Genomic DNA, 16,101 nt, shown 5'->3' with positions numbered 1-16,101 from the left:
GGGGTATGAATGGGGAGGGGGCAGCCGGCCCCGCTCCCTACGCGGAGCATCCAGCCTTCAGACCCGCGCCTGGGGTGGAGGTGGAGAAAAGAGAAGGGAGGGGAGGGAGAGGAGGAGAGGGGAGGCGAAGGCAGCTCTCCCAGCCAGGGAAGGGAGGAGGGAGGAGCAGAAGGGAGGAGGAGGAGGAGGAGGAGGAGGAGGAGGAGGGCACTCTCACTGGCGGCGGCGGCGGCGGCCAGCCGAGGGGGCCGGCGGAGCTAACGGATCTGGGGCGCAGGCTGCTGCTGCTGGTGGCGGTGCTGCTGCTGCGGCCCCTGCCAGGGCTGGGAGCTGACGACGACTGCCCGCACCCCCAGCACTGGCAGGAGGAGGAGGACGCGGCGGTGGCGGCGGCGGGGATGGCACCCAGGTATCTGGGCGGGGATGCGGGAGGGCGGCGTTGGGGAAGGCTGGCGCCCGGAGCCGTCGCTTTGTCCCCGCTCCGGCAACTTTCCCCTCGGGGACCCGCGCGCGGGGCTCCCCGCTCGGGAGCCACGTGGGGGGAGGGGGTGAGGAGAGGAAGGGGAGGCGCCCCTCCCCCGACTGCTGCCATCGGGGCCGGCAGACTCGCTCCAGACCCTGCCCAGCCTGTTCCCCAGGGACCAGAGTTGCCAAGGTGATGATCGTGCCCCCCCCTTTTTCTTCCCCTTCCCCCAACTTTCCAGCGCACACACCACCTTCCTTCCCTCCTTGGGGCATCCGGTCGCTTGGCCTTGCAGAGCCTTGCAAAGTCCCTAACCACGGTTTGGGGGCCAACCCTGCCTTGACTTGACAGCTGATCTCCCTGGTACGAGGGAGGGGACAGAAAGCAGGGCTCCTCTGTCCTCTGGAAACTCAGAAAACTCAGAGAGATGGGGAGATGGCTCAGCCCGGGAGCTTTGGACTCTGAATCCCATTGTTGGGTCCCGGGGACTCGGTGCTCCCCTGGAAGCAGGCAAAACTTGTCCGACCCAGTGGCGTGGGCTCTAGTTTTCCCAAGTGTCTTCCTGCTTCCTAGCCCCTGGTTTGCCCTCCCATCCCATCCCCCCAGTCCTCACGCCTCCTACCCTCTCCCAGAAGCTACTTCTCACTTCCTCTGGCCTACAAGTAAGTCTCTAGCCTCCTTCATGTGCCCAACCTTGTCTTTGGTTCCTGTTTCTTGCCGCTCTGCCCTACCCCCAGCTCCGCTCTTTCTTTCTTTTCTCCAATCCACAGAGCTTAAAAGGAGGGGGGATGGGGACAGCCAAGGTGAGAGTTGGGCAAGGAGGACTGTTTAAAAATTTTGCATCTCCCAGTCGGGTCCTGTCTCTTCGCAAGTAGCCTCCAGAGTTGTTTTTACTTTAACTGGGTGATTCTAGTCCTCTTCCTCTTCCTCTGGGACAGTTATCTAGGAACCTGGTTTCCTGTCCTTGGTGATCATTTCCTCCCCCCCCCCAACAATTTCTTCCAGGTGGGATCTTAAGATCCCCCAGAGACAATGTGGCTGGGAGAACCATCTCACCTTGCAATTGTCAGGCAATGGGACCTGTGAGGAGGGGCAGGTAGCCATCTGTGACTGGGACACAAAACTCCTGAGACTTATTTTGGATTCTGCTGCTGACTTCTGGAGTGATGCCTGCAAAATGCTTTGAGCTCTTTAGAGAGAGGCAATCTCTGTAGGCGGTGATCTCTGTTCTAGCAGAGAGCTGAAGAAGGTTAACAAGAACCGCAAAAGTATCTCTAAACTTAGGTGTCTGCATGCATAGGCAGGCGGTGGATGTGATGGTGGAGTTTCACAGTTGTATATTTCCTGGATGCCCAGTGGCTTCACTAGCTGGAGGCTTAGCTTTAATCTGAAGTAATGAAATCAAATGCTCATCAGTCCTTGACCACAGAAGAGGTAGTTTAGACGTTGTCAAGTTGTTACTTTGTTTTGTTTTGCTGTTTGGAACCTATCAAAGTCCTATCCTCTGTATCCACTCTCCTTTGGAGTCCTACCTATCACTAATTCCCTGTCCCACAGCCCAGTTTCCCAGCAAGGGCCCTGGCAGCTCTTGGAAGTGTGTGGGAGAGTGAGGCTCTCGAGAGTTTTGCTGTGTCCTGAATGAGCTGTCTTGATCCAAACCAGATGGGCCCCTCTCCTTCCATGGCAGCTAGAAAAAGAAAGCTATTACCCTTGTAACTTGAGAATGAAGGGAAGAAGGGTTGGGTGTGTGTGTGTGTGTGGGGGGGTGTCAGATGCATATTTTTCTTTCTAAGACAAGCCTCTCTCCTCTAACCTTGGGTGTATGTGTGCATGCATGAGCAGGCAGGTCCATGTGGTGAAATGGGTCAGTGGGTGGATGATTGTACTTTTCCTGGATTCCCTTTTCACCAGCCAACCTGAGTGAATTCCTGAAGTAATGAGATCAAACGCTCACCAATTCTTAAGAACACGTGCTTGATTAACCCCCTCCCCCAAAGTACACATACACACAGTCACACACACAAGAGTCTTGGAGAGAGACCTCAACAGGAGTTAGCCAACTCCAGCGGGAACAGGCAGCCTTGGTCTGAAATTGCTGATGGTTCTGCGGCATTGTTCTCTGCTTCCCTTTTGCTTAGGTTTCAAACAAGACAAAATTCAGGGCTAACAGAATCAGGGTTACTAGAACTAGGGGCAGGAGTCCAAGTAGAAAGTAGAGAAACTGATCCTTTCCCAAAGAATTCCTCGTGATGGTGGATGAGGAGCCGCTCTAGATGAAGAAATGTGGGGAAAAGAAGGAATAAATTCTCAAGGTGGAGGAGAGGTCTTCTTCTACACCTTGTTTCCTCCAACCATTTCCCAGGGAGAGAGCTCTTGCAGCCACTTCCTCTGGCCCCCACGTCTCATTGTTCAGCTGATGGTATGGATATTTTATATACTCAGGCCCATCCAAGCAGACTTAATCTTTCAGAAATTCTCCGTTGACACTGAAATCCATTGACAATATTAGCCTGTAGCTACTTAATAGAAGACTGTGAATTGAAAGACTTTAGGACTAGAGGAGTAGATGAAATTGCTTTTCTAGAATGACTTCAAGTTCAGGAAGAAATCCAGGCTTTCTTCTTTGTTGTTGTTGTTATAAAAGGAGGCTGTGGCTTCTTAGAGGCCTGAGGGCTCAGGTTTGTCCAGAGACCTCTTATTAAAGGCAGCAGATGTTGACAACCTCAAACAAAGAGAAGGGGAAGACCCAGTCAGGCTAGCTCCCAGGAGAGCCAAAACATCTGGAAAAAGATTAATAATCACTTGGGTTGAATTTAATACTCAAAAGGTTCTGGGATCTCTGATTGAGAGGGGAGCTCCCACCCATAAGACAGCTTGAATCCCAACTGTGCTTGCCCATTGAATAGGACTGCCATCCTCCAGAAAGTTCAGGTGGACCTCCTGGGGCGAATTTTTGGGATTTGTAGTTAAGCATTGTTTTTAGAAACTGCTGCCTTTTGTTTTTACATCATACTCATTTCTGAATGTTCCCCTCCCACCTCCCTTACCCAGTGAATCATCCCATGTTATAAAGATTAAAATAATAATAAAAAATAATAAAAATATTCAGCAAAGCCATCTTCATCTTAACTGTCAAGTATAAATATATAATTCCACATCTATCCTTCCCTGTTTCTGCAGTGAAGGGAAGAAGGTGTATCTTCTTATCTGAGCTTAACCTGGGCACTAGAATGATCACATTCTGTTTTTATTTCTCCAGACCCTTTCAATTTATCTCGTTTTTTCTTCCAACATCGCCGCCAGGTACACAGGGTGACTGCTCTTATCCCCAGAGAGGGAAGCTAAGATCCAGTGAAGTAATTGCCCTATATTACACAGAAGGACCAAAGCTAGTGCCGGGCCTTGACATTCAGGTTGGAGCACCCTAAAGTCTTCTGGGCAAATGTAGGATCACCCTCTGAAGTAGGTCTCCCCTGGAAGCCAGGAGTCAAGTGGGTTCCAAATTCCCTGGGCTGCTGAAGTTTTTAGGAGCTTACGGATCCATGTTTGTGGTGATTGTTGACTTTCTGGAAATCTGGGCTCACTTCCGTCCTAAAGAAGTGAAACATAAGGTGATGGACAGACAGCTGTTGGGATCTGAATCCTAGTAGATATTGAGGCTGGCTAGGTAGGAATAGGGCAGCTGAGTACAGTGACTACAATGCCCAAGTCTGGAGTTAGGAAGACTCATCTCCCTGTATTCAAATCCAGCCTCAGACACTTACTAGCTATGTGACCCCAGGCAAGTCACTTTACCCTGTTTGCCTTAGTTTCCTCATCTGTAAAATGAGCAAGAGGAGGAAATGGCAAACCCACTCCAGTATCTTTGACAAGAAATCCCCAAATCAGATCACAGAGAGTCAGACACAACTGAAAAATGGCCAAACAGCTGACACAGAGATTGAACCTCTAATTCATTGCTCACCTCCCTCTACCAAGGCAGGTTGGTACCTTAGAGCATTGCCCAGAATGTTGAGAGTTTACAAGACTTGCCCAGGATCACCCAGGGACATCATGATGGAGGTGGTATGAGAGGTAGCTTTGAAAAAGGCCAGGGGGCTGACCATGAAGCCAGCAAAGTTATTAGTATCTGATGTTAACAAGGCTTTAAAGGTTGCAAAGTGGTTTTAAAAATTTCTTTTAATCTCACAATAACTCTTTTAGTCCATTGTCAATAAATATTAAGTGCCCATTATGTGCTTGGCACAAAGTAGGTAAGTACTGAACGAATGACTCTGTTTAAAGAAAGTGGGGCTTAGAGAGATCAGGTGAGGGGCCTAAGGTCACATTTTGTCTCTGGACAGATGAGTGCCCGAAGCATCTTTCCTTCCCTTCCCTGTTTACACACACACACACACACACACACACACACACACACAGACACACACACACACACGCATGCACGCGCACACACACACACACACGCACACACACACACACACAGACACACACACACACACAGACACACACGCACACACAGACACACACACACACACAGACACACACACGCACGCACGCACACACACACACACACACGCACACACACACACACAGACACACACACACACAGACACACACGCACACACAGACACACACACACACACACACCCTTGTGAGCATCTTTCCTTCCCTTCCCTGTTTACACACACACACGCATGCACGCGCACACACACACACACACACACACATGCACGCGCACACACACACACACACACGCACACACACACACACACACACCCTTGCGATCCACATGGACTTGCCTAGTTTCCTGGGGGAGTTTCAAGGCCCTATTCCTGCACTGTACATTATTTACTGATAATAAAAGGGGATTGCCTCTTGGACAAAACAAGCTAAATGGCATTTGAGAGGGAAGGAGTTTGCAGCTCTCTGGCTATCTGAGGGAAATCAGGTTTTCATCCAATTTCTAATTCACTAGTAAGTAATTCCATTATGTTTCTGGTTGCTTATTAATAATATGTTATGTGCAATTATAAGCATGTGTAATTATAATTTTATCAGTAGAACTTTGATATTACTGGTACAAATTTCTGTTACTAAGCCCGAGGGAGACAGGCAGGGTTTGGGGTCACCCAGTTTTCCAGCTGACTTTGGGGCTGAGGAGACATATATCAAGGTGTCTCATGTGCTCCAGATTGTCTGCTTTTTCTAATTTTTTAAAAAAATTCAATTTTCTTTTTAGTTTTGCCTTTCTCCTCCTCTCCCCTCTTCCCCTACCCATCCCCAGATCCACTTATGACAAGGTGCATCCCGCTAAAGAAAAAGACAGGCATGTGAAGCAAAAACAGGTTATCATCCTGAGGACTGCCTAGGCTCAATGCCAGGATGGCCAAATGTTGCCTCAGATGGAAGGGACCGTAAGAGATTATCTGGTACATGTTTCTGGCTGCAGAAAAGTAAAATACGATTACCCTTGTTTTACCAGTGAGGCAGCTGAGGAGCAGAGAGAGAGAGAGAGAATGTATGTGTGTATGTGTGTGTGTGTGTGTGTGTGTGTGTGTGTGTGTGTGTGTGTGTGTGTGTGTGTGTATGTGTGTGAAGGAGACACACATGGTGTGGGGGGAGGATTCAAAACCAAGTCTCCAGATCATAATACAAAGATTTTTTTTCTAATGCCCCACCCATAGCATGTATTCTTTTGGCAGCAAATCCCCAGTATTCCTGAGGACAAGACCAGCCCTCCATCCCCACTTGGAGAAGAAGCAGTTGGGGTAAGGAGGTGGTGCTTTGGGTTCACTCTCTGCACTGGAATTAGTGGAGAAAGCATGAGAGTGGAGGGCTCATCTGTGAACCCAGACAGAATATCTTTGAAATCATCCAGTCCACCTGAAGTTGAAGACACTCAGGCATCTAGAATACAGCCAGAACCAGGAATTAATAGCCTCCCACAGGCCTACCCTCTGGCTTTCTCTGGGGACCAAAAAGTAAATAGCTAATTGGTCCTAAGGGACCTGGTTTGGTAAGGAAAAATCAACAAGTTATTTATTTTGGGTGACTACAGGGGGTATTTTATTTGTTGGGTATGTGTAGAGGAACAGGAGGAGAACTAGGTATAGACAGTGTGACTTGGCAGGTGTGTGTGTGTGTGTGTGTGTGTGTGTGTGTGTGTGTCTGTGTGTGTGTGTGTGTGTGTGTGTAGGGGGCACTTAATAGACTCCTGGTGGTCTAAGGCCAGGCTCCTAATTTCCTCTCTCTGGTTTGTCACTTGTCTCTTCCCCTCTCCCCGCCTTCGCTTCTTTTGGAGATCCAGAGGACAGTACTAGAGAGGGCAGAATCTCTCTTGTCCTACCTGTCACTCTCCCAAGGCCTATGATCTGATTGTCACCCCTACTGCCAGCACACACCCAAGGCTGCTCTTTAAAATACTCAAATGGCTGAGGCATCCTGGGTATCTGTCAGGCACTTCAACTGGAAAGGGAGAGCAGAGGCAGGGCTGGGCAGGCAAAAGTCTTTTTTGAGACTCTCCTCTACTACTCTCCTACCAGAGACTCTCCCCTGTTCCCAAATCTCTTGAGTTCTGTGATGCCTTCAATGGGTCTAGGGAAGTGCTTACCAGCTCTGGTTCAAATCTCCTCCCTTCCCCCAACATCAAAGACCCAGGATCCCAGGCCACTAGAAAGTTTCACTGTGTAGCAGGAAAGGGCAATTCATTACTCAAATTGCCTGGTCTCCCACATCCTGTATACTATAATGGGTTAGAGTCAGATAGTGCTGCTGTAGGGCAGGGGGGACATGTAGGACATACAGGGCTTGGGGAGAAATACTGAGCAAAATATGGGTATATTCTCTCAATAAAGAAGGGGAGAAAGGAGGTCTGGTCATTACATTGAAGTACAGTAGAATGAAACCCATGGAAACAAAGGAGACACCAGCCCAGTTACTCTTTGCCCAACAAAAAATAATAGCGGGGTAGGAGTGGGAGGTGATGAGGAAGCAGTAACTCTCTCTGGTCCCTCTTTCTCTGCTCGTCTGTGGCGTCCACAGAAAACTCAGGAGTTTCTGACCAAAGTGGTCGTTGTTTGATTAGAAAATTTCTTGTGAGTTCAGAAATCCCAGTGGCAGAGGGCAAAGAGAGTTTAGGTGGCATCTTCTACTGGATCTCTGTTGAGAAATCACTTTTTTCATTTCCAACTTAGTGGTATTTTGGTGATCGGTCTCTGTGACTCAACCATCCAATCTTAGCACTTCCTGTTGGACCCAAGTTTGCACAGCTCCCAGCTGTGGTGAGAAGGTTGGTGGGTGTTCTTTGGAGAATCAACCAGGGCTAAAGCTCCAAGCTGGGAGGCCAAACAGAGAGGGAGGTCCTGAGCCTTGAACAATTGGAGTCTTCCAAAGGGCATTAGACAAGGAGCAACCCATTTGCAAAATAATGTCCAGAAAATGGAGCTCTCACAGGGAAAATCACTTAGGAACATAGATCTGTAACTAGAGGCCATCTGGTCCTACCCCTCTTACTTTACAGGTGAGGAAGTGGAACTTCTACAGCCTGGGACCCTTTATTGTCATTCTCTCTTGCCAGAAAATAGTAGCTGCATAAGCTCTGGTGGAAAATGGGGAGGGGGGATGGTTAAAGATGTGAAGATGAACTCGTAGTCCTCACTAGTAAGAAACATATCATAATCAAGACTCATTTACTATATTCCTGCTGGGCCTCAGTTTCTCTATCCTGCCTTTGATGTCTCTGGGTCCTTGGGAAACAGTGGTATCTTCAGAATGCTCTCAGCATGCCCTAGAGACTCTTAGGTCTAAAGAAATATAAGTACAGTATACAGTAAAAAAAAGAAAAAAGGATGTAAGTATAGTCTAAATACAGTACAGATTTTGACTCTTAAGCAGCTACCCAGCTTGCAAGCTAAAAAATGAAATCCCACCCTAAATAATAGTGGGGCACCCCCATGAGCGGAGAGATTCAGGGCCAGGGAGCAGGGAACTGAGTTACCATTGGCTGATCTTGACCTTTCCCCCTCCACCTATTCATTTTTGTTATTTGTTGAATATCCTTGGATAAGCAGGGCCATCGGTGATCTGGTGATCGGATTGTTTTCCTAGAGGGTCTGTATTATTGGTATCAACAATGATTGGGACAGTTTTTCCACCCTGTCTGAGCTGCTTTCTTAGCACCTGCTTCCAGCAGGGCCCGGAATCCCACACTACCTACAGCCTGGAACTCTCCTTCCGCCGCCTCCGACAGAATTAACCAGTGCTGTCCTGAACTGCCTCTGCTAATTCTTCTTCACTCCACCTGGAGTCCAGGAAGCATCTTGCTAGAGTGGGAAGATGACTGAATATTTCCTAGCCATGTAATCACCTGTCAAGCACTTCAACTCTGGGCCTTCAGGCTCTGCATCTGATGTTGGGGATGATCATACCTGTAACAGCTACTTTATGTTATACAGCCCAAATAAGATAGCATATGTGGAAGTCCTTTGCAAACATTCCAGAGCTATCTGAATGTCACCTAGCTTCCTTTAGAACTCAGCTCAGGAAGCCACCCTTTCTTTGGACTCTCCCCCCATCCCATCCCCCAACATGTGCATGTATTGTGTGTATACAACTAGAAATAAGCTTGCTGTGAGGGCAAGGGCAGCATCTAGCACATAGTAGGTGCTTAATAGATGCTTATTAATTAATCAAGTATTACTAAAGGAGGTAGAAAGAGATATAAAGCAAAATCTTACCTACAAAAATTTATAATCTGAAAGGATTATATAAAGGATTTTTGAGAATTACAAGATAGGTGTCATAGAGATTTGTCAGAGAGAGAGGTCGCTTAACCTTTTCTGGGTTGTGGTCCTCTGTAGTGACAATTGGGTGAAGCCTACTCAGAATTGTGCTTTGAAATGCATGAAATGACATATGTAGGATAACAGAGGGAGCTAAATATATTAAATACATAAAAATATATTAAAATATTTTTTTAAAATTAAGGTTATGGACCTCAGGTTAAGAACCCCTGTCCCTAGAATGTTCAAAGAAAGCTTCATTGAGGAGAAGGCTTTTGAGAATGGGAAAAAGGGTGGGCTTTGGAGCCAGGGCAGCTAGCAGGCTGGCATTTGGAGTTGGGAGTTTTTGAGTTCAAATCTGGCCTCAGAGACTTACTAGCTATGTGACCCTGAGCAAGTCACTTCACCCTATTTGCCTTGAGTTCCTCAACAGTCAAATGAACTGGAGGAGGAAATGGCAGACCACTGTAGTATCTCTGCCAAAAAAACTCCAAATGGGGTTATAGAGAGTCAGACACAATTGGAGTGATTCCACAACAACAGCTACAGTGTTGGGGAGAACCCATGGACAAGTGGACCTCTGGGGAAAGGAAGAAGGCTGCCCTGAGCTCAGAAGGCCTTAGTCTGGAGAGAGGATAAGGCAGGCCCCCTGAGGTCTAGGGAGGAAGGCATCTGCACTTCCTGCCCTGTCTCCTGCTGGGCTGTCGGCTGGAGCTGTGTTTGCAGGAAATGTGCATGGAGGGCTGGTTTAATGCTTCTCTTTGTTCTCTGCTGTCTGTGAGGATGCCAAGGGTCAGCCTGATAAGACGGGAGAGATAAATTCCTTGAGTTTTATGCTCCAAACAGCTGTTTTCTCTCCCAGGGCATCACAGAAACTGACAATCTGTTAGAAAACTATCCTCGCCTTTCCTCCCTGAACTCAGCTTTCCTTGTGAAATATACAAGTCCTTTCCTGAGGCTTGCCCACCACCAGCCTCCCTTCTTTTGTGACCCAGGACACCTGGAAGGAGGTCTGTGCCTATGGAGGGGTCTAGTCTGATAGGGGTAGGCTGGGATCAAGCCTGACTTGGAGATTTCAGCTAACTCTAGATGGAGGTGGGTGTACTAGATTCCTCAGTCTTGAACCCTCATTGGTCAGCTTCTCCAACTCCCCTCTGCTAAAGATAGTCTGGCCCTGAGCCACCTATCCTAGTGGCCACTGAAAAAGAAAACAGACAAGCCTCCTGCCTACCTCCCTGTTACTCTCTATTACTGCTTCTTTTCAAGGAATAAAGGTACCAGGTTTGGTGGGCTTCCCTGACAAGAAGACTGCCATGGTGACTTCTCAGGGCTGTGTAGTCCAGATGGCATTTCCCCTTGAGAGGACAGGATGAGTGCATAAAGCTGGTTGAACTGTCTTCCCATCTATGAGAATATAGTAGGTACAAGCTTAGTCCTAAGGATCCCCAGAGGGACGTTGGCTTAGGATTCAGGTCAGATCTTCTGAGCTTTCCATGAGTACTGACAAGCTATAAAGGCCATTATTTTCTCTGCTACCACCTGACTTCCAAAGTAGGGAGAAGCGTCGGTCTCTCTGGCTTCCCATCATTCTTGCAGAACCATTCCCAACAGATATTCTCAACACATCACCAGTACCCCATTACTTCCCTGTTTAGGAATAGTGGTTGACTTGTCTCACCAGTCAAGTCTTACTTCCCTTACATGGATTTCACAATCCAGGGCCATTTCTTCTGCATCTCCCATGGTCTAAGAGAGTGCCGAGCACTTGGTAGGTGCCTGGCAAATATGGGGTTGGTTGTTTCCTACAATAAACTTGTTAGGTCTTTAATGTGCTTAAGATTCTCGAAGAGAGATTCCATGGAAACAAGGTGATGGTGACGATTTAATTGATCATGCCTAGCATTTATTTAGCACTTGAAGGTTTCCAAATTGCTTTACATGTATTTACCTCATTTGATCCTTTGAACAGCCAGGAAGAGGTTTTTAAAATTGTTTTTCAGTGATGTCTGACTCTTTATGCCCCCGTTTGGGGTTTTCTTGAAAAGATACTGGACTGGTTCACCATTTTCTTCTCCAGCTCATATTATAGATGAAGAAACAGAGACAAATAGGGTTAAGTGACTTGTCCAGGGTTATGCGACTTGGAAGTATCTGAGGCTGGATTGGAACTCAGGTTCTCCTGACTCCAGGCCCAGGACTCTAGCTACCGTACACTTAACTGCCTGTGAGAGGTGGGTGCTATCATTTTTTCCAGTTTACAGATGAGGAAACTGAGGCTTGAGAAGGTCAGAGTCACCCAGTAAATCTCTGAGGTAGGATTCTAACTCAAGTCTTCCTGACTCCAGTTCAATGTTCTATCTACCATGTCAGGTTTGTAGACTTCCTTCCTTCCTTCTTTCCTTCCTTCCTTCCTTCCTTGCTCTCTCCTTTTCTTCCTTCCTTCCTCCCTTCCTTCCTTTTTCCCCTCTTCCTCTTTCCTCTCTCCCATCCCTCCCTGCATTTCTCCCTCCATCCTTCCCTCCATCTTTTCTTCCTTCCTCCTTCCATCTCTCCCTGCCTCCTTATTCCTTCCTTCCTTCCTTCCTCCCTCCATTCTTCCCTTTTTCCTTCTTTCCTCCCTCCCTCCCTTTCTCCCTCCCTCCCTCCCTTCTTTCCTCCCTCCCTCCTTTCCTTCCTTCCTTCCTTCCTTCCTTCCTTCCTTCCTTCCTTCCTTCCTTCCTTTCTTCCTTCCTTCCTTCCTTCCTTTCTTCCTTCTCCAGTGCCTTTTCAACTATACCACTCACTCTGCTTCCTGTGTTTGAATTCTAGCTCTGATACTTACCTAGCTATGGAACAGGTCACTTTTCCGCTCTGTGTCTCAGTTATCTATAAAATGGAGACAATATTATCTGCGCTATCTGCCTCACAGAGTTGTTGTAAATACTAACCCTCACTGAATGGGAAGGAGTCTGATTTCTCAGGGAACATTGGCTGGGCAGTGGGGTGAGGTCCAGGGAAGTCTGTCTTGTGTAATCTGAAGATTGCCCTGAAGCGCCCCCGACCCCACTATCTTTCCCCTCAGGCAGGCACCCAGCTTTTAGAAACCCCCTCTTTTGAGCTAAGCATTGCCCACTCCAGGCATCCTCTGGTTCTGCAGATGACCTCTCCTGAGAAAATGCTCCATCCTCCCATTTCTCAAGTCTGTCTTGTCTTCTGTGCCTTTCTCTTTGTTCATGAGAAGGGTAAATAATATACATGTTAACGATCAGCTGATATTTTTTGTACATTCAGACCCTTGGGGACAAATTCCAGAAGCTTTTTGATTCTCCAAGATTTGCTTACCCCCTTGCCTTATTTATCCTACCTTTTATGTGCACCTACTCCTAGCTGCCGGTCCTTCAGTATGGCCCGTCCTTGGTGAAGGGGAGTGGTGGTCAGCAGGTCCCCATGGGATAGCTCAGGAAGTCCCAGTGTGGGTAGTTCTTACAGATCATTGCCAGGGAGAAGAGGAGATTTTATTATATACCTGAGGCAGGATTTCATCCCAGGATGCTTGGCACCAATGTTAAAGGGCATCCAGGGCTTCCTTACTCACATGGATACACCTATTGTTCTTTAGGCAACTTTGATTTGAAACATTTCCTTAATTCACTTCAGTGACTTCCCCAGTTCCTGTGCACACACAGTCACTACTTGGCCATTTGGTCATGCCCGCCTGCTGACTCTCAGACTCCAGTCATTTAAACCCTCCCAGTTGGATGCAGTAGGTATGTTCAGTCACACTGGTCTTATCCATTTTTATTGCATAATAACAGTCTTAGACACAAGAGGAATCACCTTTTCTCTGAATGCTACAATCGTTGTCACAGTCACTTTACAATAATAGCTGATTCATAGCTGTTCTCACTCATTGCCTGTTACACATTAAGTCCTTAACACCTTAGTATGAATCAGTTTATCTGATGCTTTTGTCTTATGACAGGCATCAGCACAGCCCTGAGCCTAGAGGCTCAGGGAGGGAAAGGAATTCTGAAAGGGAGAGTGTGGATACCCTAAAGACAAACTTTGTTGGCTTCCCAGTTGGGGGAAGAAGAGGCCCTGATGGCCTCTGGTTTCTTGGCTTCTCTCTACTAAGCCTTAATGTATCAGGTGTGTGTGTGGGGATGACCTATTTAGCCTCTGGGTGCCTGGTCCAGTCTCCTGGATGAGACATTCTTTCGGCCCTACAGGCAGGCACAAGAGAGTTGCTGGGATCACGGAATTCCATGGAAATAGCTGGAAACTGCAGGCCACACTGGTTGTCAGTGTAGATAGTTTTATTTCCTCTTCTGGTTTTCTGCTTTGTAAAGACTTCACATTGGGTAGCTAGGTGATACAGTGGACAGAATGCCAGGCCTGAGGTTAGGAAGACTCATCTTCCTGAGTTCAAATCTGGCTTCAGATACTTACTAGTTGTGTGACCCTGGGCAAATCATTAAACCTTGTTTGCCTCAGTTTCCTCATCTGTAAAATGAGCTGGAGAAAGACATGGCAAACCACTCCAATATCTCTGCCAAGAAAACCCCAAATGGGGTCACAAAGAGTCAGCCAAGACTCAACAACAAGGACCTCACCTTGGTCAAGATAGAACCACCCTTGAATTTCAGAGAGACTTTGGACCCAGAGATACAGTGACCTTCTCTGCCTTAGTCCAGGCCAACTAAAAGACAGGACATCTGGGCTCTGGCTTCTGTGACCTTGAGAGGAGCTCCAATATGACTGGCTGCTCTGTTTTATAAATGGTGGTCATTATTTGCCATGCCCTGTATTAGAGAACCGAGTCCCTTGGTGAGGATGGCCAGTTACTTTGGCAACTACCACCATGACTCATCCCGTTGTGCCGGTCAATGGAGGGGAGCAATAGGGCAGCTGAGGCCAGGGCTTTAGAGTGGTCAGCCTGGCTGTCCTTAGAGAGAAAGGGGAGGAGAATACTCCTGTTCCCTAGATGGTGTGAAGTTGCCTTCAGCTGCCTGTTCCACTTTCCTTCCCACCTCAGGCATAACAGATATTTGTTCTCTAGAGAGAGCGTGTTCATGTTTTATCACGCCTTCACTGGGCTGGAACCAAAGCTGTCCTATGCTTTGGGCTCCTCTTTTGACCTGGGTGTAGTGTAATGCTACTGCCTTAGAATCCTCCTGGCTTGGGAAGCCTTCTCCCTTTATTGTGACTGTCTAGAGCAGGGATCTTACCCTGGAGTCCACAGACCCTCAAATAGTTCATAGACAGATTTCCAAGGACTCTCTAAACCTGGATGGGGGGAGAAAGATATGTGCTTATTTTCACTGAAAATTTCTAACTGAAATATAGCATTTCCTTTTATTAAAAACACAATTCCAAGAAGGGGTCCACAGGCTTTACCATACTGCTACAGGGAAACATGATTCAGAGGTTAAGAAGCCCTGCTTCAGTGAGAGGAGGTGAAGAGGTTTAATGCCTCCAGCCTATGACTGACTGACCTTATTCCACACCTCAACTCCCATTGGATTTCCCTCTGCCCCTTTTCTACTTCTCTGGGTCTGACCAGAGAAAGCAGTCACAGAATGTCAGAGTTGGGCCTCTGTGGCCATTGAATCCAATCCATGCCCCAAAGACATAAGGCATTCCTACTACAGGAGTGTTCATTCACTGCCTACTTGAAAACCTCCAATGAGGGTGAGGGACCCTACCAGCTCTGAGGCAGCCCATTCTGCTCCCATTGTTAGGAAAGTTTTCTTGGCATTCAGCTGAAATTCATCTTTTTACACCTTCCATCCCTCTTGCTTAGCTGTCATGGGACCAATCAGGCAAAACAAATCCCTCCTCCATATGACAATCCCTCCTCCTTCCCAAGCTTGGTTTGAGCCATCATGCCCCACCCTCTGTCTCCCAGAGGTTCCCTGCCACCTCTAGAATCAAACGCAAACTCTGTAACATAGTTCAGCTTACCCTCTTTGCTGTTCCTCCATCTACCTTGGCACTGGCTGGTCTCCCAATCGAGGCATACCTACCCCTCCTTTGCTTCTGAGGATCTCTAGCTTCTTTCAAAGCTCAGCTCCCCTCCAAATTTACCTTAGACCTGTTCAGATTATGTTTTACATAATCGCCTTTACCTCCCATGATACAAAGTAAACTCCACCCAGTCTGGGCCTTCTCATTTCTGTCTCTGCATGGGTGTCTGGCCTACTGGTGCTGTTTAATATGTGTTCATGCACTGATTGGTTCCAGGCCTGGGGCTGAGCTGCTTTCCAAGACCACCCCCTGCCTGCCCCCGTGGTTCCTCGATAGCTGTCCCCTTCCCCTTTGGGCTATCTGGGAGGAAGCCCTTGTGAATCTGGGGCCCCAGGCCGTGGGTGAAGCCTGGGTCGGATAAGTCAGGGTCTCTTTGTTTCTGTGTAGCCTGACTTTCCTCCCCATTCCTGATTCCTGTAACCTTTAGGGAATAAAAACATCTGGCTTGGTCTTTTGGAGCCAAGAGTTTTCACATTTCAGAAGGGGAGCCAGATTTCATAAAACACATCCAAGAGACACCACCTCCTAGAAGGCAATGGCCCATGTAGCTGATGGGGCCAGAAGCTTGGCTGTGCTCTGGGCTTTGGAGCAAATAACTGCCTTGTGAACTCTGATTTTCTTGGTGGGGCAGGGAGAGAAAGAAATAGTGTCCAGATCTAGAAAATCCTCATCTCAAAATTTAGTGTTTTTACAATTAGGCAAAAGGGAGGGCCATTCAGGAAGATGCTGCTGGCCCCTGACCCTTTCCCTCCCTCCCCCATCTTTTTTCTGAATTTGGGTCAGAATTTTTCTTGAGCTTTGACCTTTTCTCTTCTCCCTCCCCTGTGCCTTTCTGAGTTCCTTGCTAGCAGG

The 16,101-nt window shown here is 47.7% G+C and overlaps 1 protein-coding gene across 1 annotated transcript in view; it reads left to right on the top strand.

The window, feature by feature from the left end:
* The first annotated feature begins 209 nt into the window (after positions 1-209).
* ST3GAL2 (ST3 beta-galactoside alpha-2,3-sialyltransferase 2) overlaps positions 210-16,101 on the top strand; it is a 55,693-nt gene continuing 39,801 nt past the window's right edge. Inside the window, exon 1 of the mRNA XM_072636578.1 lies at positions 210-409. The gene's annotated coding sequence lies outside the window, so the exon portion shown is untranslated. The remainder of the gene's footprint in view (positions 410-16,101) is intronic.

Source organism: Notamacropus eugenii, chromosome 1 (assembly GCF_028372415.1).
Source record: "Notamacropus eugenii isolate mMacEug1 chromosome 1, mMacEug1.pri_v2, whole genome shotgun sequence".
Taxonomy (NCBI): Eukaryota; Metazoa; Chordata; class Mammalia; order Diprotodontia; family Macropodidae; genus Notamacropus; species Notamacropus eugenii.
The sequence above is the reverse complement of the archived record's forward strand: the minus strand, read 5'-3'. Positions and strand labels throughout refer to the sequence as shown.